The sequence below is a fragment of the Lycium ferocissimum genome, chromosome 2 (genome assembly GCF_029784015.1).
Source record: "Lycium ferocissimum isolate CSIRO_LF1 chromosome 2, AGI_CSIRO_Lferr_CH_V1, whole genome shotgun sequence".
Classification (NCBI taxonomy): domain Eukaryota; kingdom Viridiplantae; phylum Streptophyta; class Magnoliopsida; order Solanales; family Solanaceae; genus Lycium; species Lycium ferocissimum.
In genome coordinates, this window is record NC_081343.1 from 64,131,304 (window position 1) to 64,137,845 (window position 6,542).

General features: G+C 32.6%; 1 non-coding gene across 1 annotated transcript; it reads right to left on the reverse strand.

Moving 5' to 3' along the window:
• Positions 1-384: 384 nt before the first annotated feature.
• On the reverse strand, positions 385-475 carry LOC132048498 (small nucleolar RNA snoR126). Its single transcript, XR_009413025.1, has one exon. It is a non-coding gene; the product is annotated as a small nucleolar RNA snoR126 (small nucleolar RNA).
• Between the last annotated feature and the right edge of the window lie 6,067 nt (positions 476-6,542).

The window sequence follows — 6,542 nt, forward strand, 5'->3', positions numbered from 1 at the left end:
CCAGCAATAATCAGATTCTAAACTTCCACATATTAAGGTCAAAGTTTTGCTTAATGAGATTGGGAAATGTTGCAGTACGAGTGTAAAAAGAAACCACAAAACATTTCTAGATTAAAATATCGACTTCAAGTTGAATTAAGATTAGTATCAGCTTGTGATTAATACCACAGAGACTGATTTTTATTTATTTATTGAGCTTAGTTTATCTCTTTATATATAATTAGTATGCCTCAAACTAAGTCCAAAACATCAAAGATGATCCATCCATCTGCCTGAGGAAGCAAAGTTTGCATAAGTCATCTCTTTATGTTGAAATAGGAACAAGGAACTTTGGAAAATATGTTGCAAAGCAAAACCAAAAATTGATCAAAGATAAAACAAACAGAGGCTCAGACACGCACAAATAGGTCATCAAAAGTATATAACATACTATTGTTATATCAGCATCGAGAAATGTTTTCTTTCTTCATCGCCTCTTAAAAAATTACTAAAAATAAAGGGAGACGAAAAAAAACGAAAAAACATGTGTTTTATGAATTATTACAAGTAATATGAATGTTCACTACTCCCCTCTCGACACTAGCAGCGGACATTCATATTAACTATAAAATTTCATAATAATGTGGAAATTTGGAGAAAATAGAAAAGCAAAGAGGAGAGGCTCAGACGACACGCACAGGAGGTCATCAAATTAATGAGAATTGTAGAAATACAATTATCTCAGGAACGCATTTTTGTCTTCACCGCCTCAAACTAGGAGCTTAAGAAGACGAACAACGTTTTATACACACAGAAAACCCTAGCCTCCAATCTACGAAGGTGTACCCTTTTTGGGCTTGAACATGGACTTTGAGTTGGGCTTTACGTACAATGTCGATGCTTTGGACCAGATGCAAAGTTGTAACGAGTTTACTTCGGAGGACTAGGAGTAGAGAATATTTGGTTGAAAGAGAAAAAAGAGTACATTCAAACTTTTCTATAAGAGCATTATTGGGTTCGAAATTTTTTGGTTATTATAGAGAATGACTGTTATATACCTATAATATCAATGACATTTGAATAATATTTTATTGTTATAGATAAAACAGATGCATAAAATCTAATTTTTCATTTTTAATTGTCAAATTCTATGCTTAATCACACTTTGTATAACGAAGGAAATTTGTTTTTTTGATGAAAATATACATATTCATATGATATTCTTCGTCATAAACAGTGTATTAAAGGATAAAATATTTGGTCAAAATCTCTACACTTATTATTGGTAACCACATATATTTTATTTTTATAAAGATGGTTAATTATTATAATACTAAAAATACAAGACAGTTGTTATCTGAAGGGTAATTTTATAAAGAGCGTATTGTTATAAAATTGGTTATTGTTGTTATAGGTAAAATGCTGTTATGGAGAAATAAAATATAACATAAAAAGATCGGTTCCAAAAAAACTTGTGGTTATAGATAGTTTCTGTTATCTGCAGATGCTGTTATAGAGAGGTTTAGCTGTATTCCAAATATAAATTGAATAGAAATATTTGTATATAAATATCACTTGGAAATAAAAGTAAAAAATTGTGAGAAAAATTATTACTTCACTTGGTATAATTTTCAAACAAGTTTTTGTGATATTCAAATTTATCAATTTTTCGAAATACCGAACTTCAGTTAGGGGTGGGCATGGTATGGTAGAGACCGATTATCATATCGAAATCGAAATTTTTTATACTGCGGTTTCGGGATTATGATATTTGGTACGGTATTTTGTATGCATTTTTAAAAAGTTTGGTATTCGGTATTTATTAAAAAAATATCGAAATACCGAATACCATACCGAAGTATATAATTACATGTACAATTCATATATCTTAGTATTATAATACTAACAAATATATAAACTAGTATTATTAGAAAATTAATTGTTTAAATATTGGAACTTTGACTACTCTATCTTGATTTAAATGACTTTTTTGGGTAATTGATTTGCAAAGGGGATTGCTTGTACTTTCTTTTGAATATTTTTACATATGTAAGGTGTTTAGTACATAATAATTGAGACGTTTCTTAAGTAGCAGAAGTCATAATTCTCCACGATATGAGTATATGTAAGTCGAAATTGGACAAACTATGGTACCGATTTACCGTACCGTAAAATACCGAAACCGAACTTTAAAATACTGAACCATATTGAATTAATTTGGTACGGTAATGGTATAGTATTTTTAAAAAACAAAAACCGAAATTACCGTACCGAAATTTCAAATGCCGTACCATGCCCACCCCTAACTTCAGTACTCGCAAATATTGAAATATTATTTTCCAAAAGCGGACAGGACGAATAGCTTATGGTGTTAATTTTTGCAAAATGAGTCTTATTTTTCGTCTTCTTAAACATTCACTAGACATTTTCTAGTTCGTATTTACTTCGTTTTCCCAGTAATCTTTTCAGTGGCTAGTGTTTCCTTAAAAGAAATTCTGCCGTGGATCACTAACTAACTGTGAAACAATGTGATTAAACCATCTTAGCAATTAGATTTAGCGGGTGCAAGTAACATATCGTACATGCCTAATTGCCTATAACACAAATGAAACGTAAAGTTTAATTTGGTGATCGGCATTCCTGTATCTTCCCTAATATAATATGCAGACCAGAATCAACCAATATTTTTTATCATTGACGGTGAAAAAAAAAAACGTGTTGCTCGCTAATAAGTCCCAATTTCGTTATGATTTGCAGAAGAAAAGCCTTTATCATGCGAACACTAAGTCATAAGCTCTCGATGAGGGAGACGACAAGCTGGAAATTTTGTTTCATGGTGGTCCAATTACCAAATCTAATTTTACGGACCAAGTTAATAGCTTCTACTTGGTACCTCCAACCAACCTGCTTGCTTAAGGCGCAATTTAACGTGCAATTGCCAGTTTAACCATCACCTTTCACATATGTTTTTATATCTATGTAATGATTTCACTCTTGGAGTAGTTGTTACCAAACCTTATCTTAAAAAAGAAGCAGCAGAAGATTAGTCGTAATGTTAGCTGATAAAAACAAGATTTACAATTCACCAACTCTAATGAAGCCTCAACTCTAACTAAGGAACTAGAGTATCTCCTTTTCAAGTTCTCTAGTTGAATTAACTAGATGATGTAAATTAAGATGGTAAATATCGTTCTCTGTTTTCTAAAGGGAAAGCTGTTTGCATTTTTGCTTTACAGCAGATAAAAGAGCTCGATGGCGAAGGCACAACAAGCTATTCAAATTAATATCATAATCTACATGCAACTAAAAAATGCTTAGCCTCCTTGGCGGGCTTCCACGACCTAAACCCTGGATTAGCCAAGTTAGCGAATTTCGGATACCAAATGCTTAAATAAAAGAAAAAGATATAACCATATATATATATATAACAAATGGAGTATGTATCATTTACTTGTCTCCCACATTTTATGTCCGCTGTATTATTCAAGAAGTCAAATAAACTTTTTATCTCACATTATGAATTTTCTACCTGTTCTTAGAATGATTTAATCATAATTTTTTTTTTAATTTAGAGTATTTTTGTACAATTGCTACATATATACGAAATAACTTTAAATAATCATACTCCACATGTTGCCAGCTTTTCACTGGATTAAAATTTTTGCCAGTCGCATGCGATCTTTATCGATGGCATTCTGTTTTAGACCATAAAAGTCATTAAAGTAATTATTACAAGATAAGTTCAGTGAAGAACATCATCCATCTTACCTAAAGATGCCCTGAAAGGGGAGAAAGGAAAGCAAATAGTGACATTTTACCTTCGTTTTTTGGGCGCATATGTTTTCCATAAGTAACTAATTAATGAAAGAAACAGAAGGTGGTCCCTGTCAATAAAATTATTGTTGACTAAAAAAAATATTTGACAAAAAAAAAAAAATCATACTGTATTACTTTAGTTTCAGCACTCTTTTCTTGCTAATAAGGGTATTAAGTAGAACTAAAGCAAATAACAAAGGGACGTACAAATTAACCTCCTTTGGGAATCCTCCAATGATTGAACTTTACCTCTTAAATTCCCTAGCAAGCAAAATAATCTTTTTCTTGACGTCATTTCAACTGCTGGCCCTGACATGGAATCTGATCTTAGTGTGTTAGCCAAGAGAACGTACTTAAATTCTCGTGCATAATACAAAGGGAATGCTACAATTAAAAGCGAAAATCAGTTTATTCCAACACACAGAAAAAAATGAGTCATCGAAGGGTTGATCCTCAAAGAAGTGTAGTAGCATTTTCATGGGAAGATTCACCTGGAGTGCCTAAATATTTCATGCAACAAAATTTCTCTTCGTCTAATTATCATTTCAACCGTCAAAAGATTCCGCCGCCACCGCCGTACACAGCCTTTCGGTCTCCAATAATTAGCAAAAGCTCTTCAATGAGGGGCAATGACCCTTTTATTGCAGCGTTAATTAAGTGCACCAAAAGTAGTAATTATGTTGGAAACAGCAAAATGCCTCCTATTGATTATGAGCAAAGAAAGAGTAGTGCATTATCAAAGGGATCAAAGAAGGGCAGCTCTTTGTGTATCTTTTCTTGCAAGCAGGCTTCAAGTGAAGTTAAAGTTGGTAACATAGTGAGCTTATCTAATCTTCCACCTCTCCCTAGACCTAGAGGGAGATCATACAAGGCTCTGACAAATGAAGACGAAGATTGATTTACTCAAAAGTATATCGTGTCGTAAGTTATGATGCATTTTACAATTGAAAGGTTCAGCTCGATCTATTAGTTTTCGTCCTAGGCAATACATATGCAACGTATACGTATGTTCCATAAACTGTGTTGTGATTCATTCAACTGATTAATTTTTTTTCCTTTATACACGTAGTATATTTTCGATGTTGTATATGTGCATATGTCGGCGGATATTTCTTTCTTTTATGTTACAGTATATACTTGGGCTACTTAATGGTGCATTATTTATCCTGCAATTGACTCGAAAATTTGTCTAATTTGCGGTGGAGGTGATTTGCCTCAGTCAACTAGTGGTGATCTTGATCAAGTTAATTAAAGATGGCTTGGAGTGAATCGGTATATAATTGAGCATTTCCGATGTATAAGAGTGCTTGGATCAAATTGACATTATAACTAATAGAGTGACCAGTTGATCCAAGCTCTTACAATTGAAACAAATTTTACGTTTAGAATCGTCTTCCTTTCACCTATGCTCCCCGAGTATTCACTTCAGCAAGAATCATATAAGGGTAATTAAGAACTGTTGTGTTTTAGTTAAGTTGAATGGGAAATATTTGAAAAGTGCTTGAAAATTTGCAACTTTTGAGTTTCACCTTTTCACTAAACCACACCAATGGCTATATAAAGTACGGATATTCCGGATGAAAAATTTAGATTCTTTTATCTTCTTCTTCTGACGACTTCATAAAATTCTTGTGTGATTTTACAACCAGTGGTTCGTTGTCATCAAAGTTTGTAGTACCGCTCTATGGTGAGTAAATGATCACCCGGGAGGATATATTCGCGGTATCGGGTACATTGAGGGGAATAATTTAATTTGGGCTCGCTCACAAGTTCGATTTTCATTTTCAAAATTTGTTTCGTTTCTGTTTAAGTATAGATAAGTTACTAACAATCTTAAGGAAATTATATTATTTATTTTCTGTTCTCTTCTGAACATATGTTTGGTGGAAAGAAAACGAGAAAGAGAATTATCAACAGATGATAGGAAAAAATTTGGGGGTGTTGGTCTGCTTCTAATCCGAAATTCAGTTGCAATCCGAAAAGTGATTTGCATTCCCAAAAGTCGTAACCGAAATTGTCTGTTCTCTTTGTGTACTCTTAATTACAAAGTTGTAAGTGAACTTTGTCTCATATCTTAAAATCTTCTTGATAACTTTTCTTTTGTCAAAGAAAATGGCATTGCATTTTTGGTTTAAACCCAATTCATGCCTGATATGATTCTGTTTGGACACGTGGCAAGGAATATCATGGTAGTCAATAGAACTTCTATTTAGAGACAAAAATTGTAGCGGCATAGATGCAATGCATGGTGAAAAAGCTGAAAGTCCAATATGATTTTCAAGTGTAATGATGATGTCTATGTTTAAAATAATGGATAATCCTTGGAACTAGGCACCGCTTCACTTTATTATTATTCTTATTTACTTTCTATGGGAAAGAGTTCCGTGAAGTGTTGCTTGCGGTGGCATATTTAAATAAATACGATGATATTGTTTATGGAAACATTTGCATCGTTTGAATTGAGAATTTGGAAAAGAATGTACTGTGTGTTTTCAGGCCTTCCGTATTCCGTTTGTGGGAGACTAAATTCTAGTGATTTCTACTTCCGTTTTGGAGATTAAAATCTTTGAATTTTCTATTCCATTATTGAGATTAAAGTCTTAATGATTTTCTATTCATTTTTTACTCGGTTTGAAGATATAAAACTTCTGAGTAAATGTATTTGCTTGAAGATAAAAAATGTGTTAAATGGCTAAGGGAATAGAGAGATAAAAAGGTACAGAAGATAAAAAAAAGTATTCTTTTCA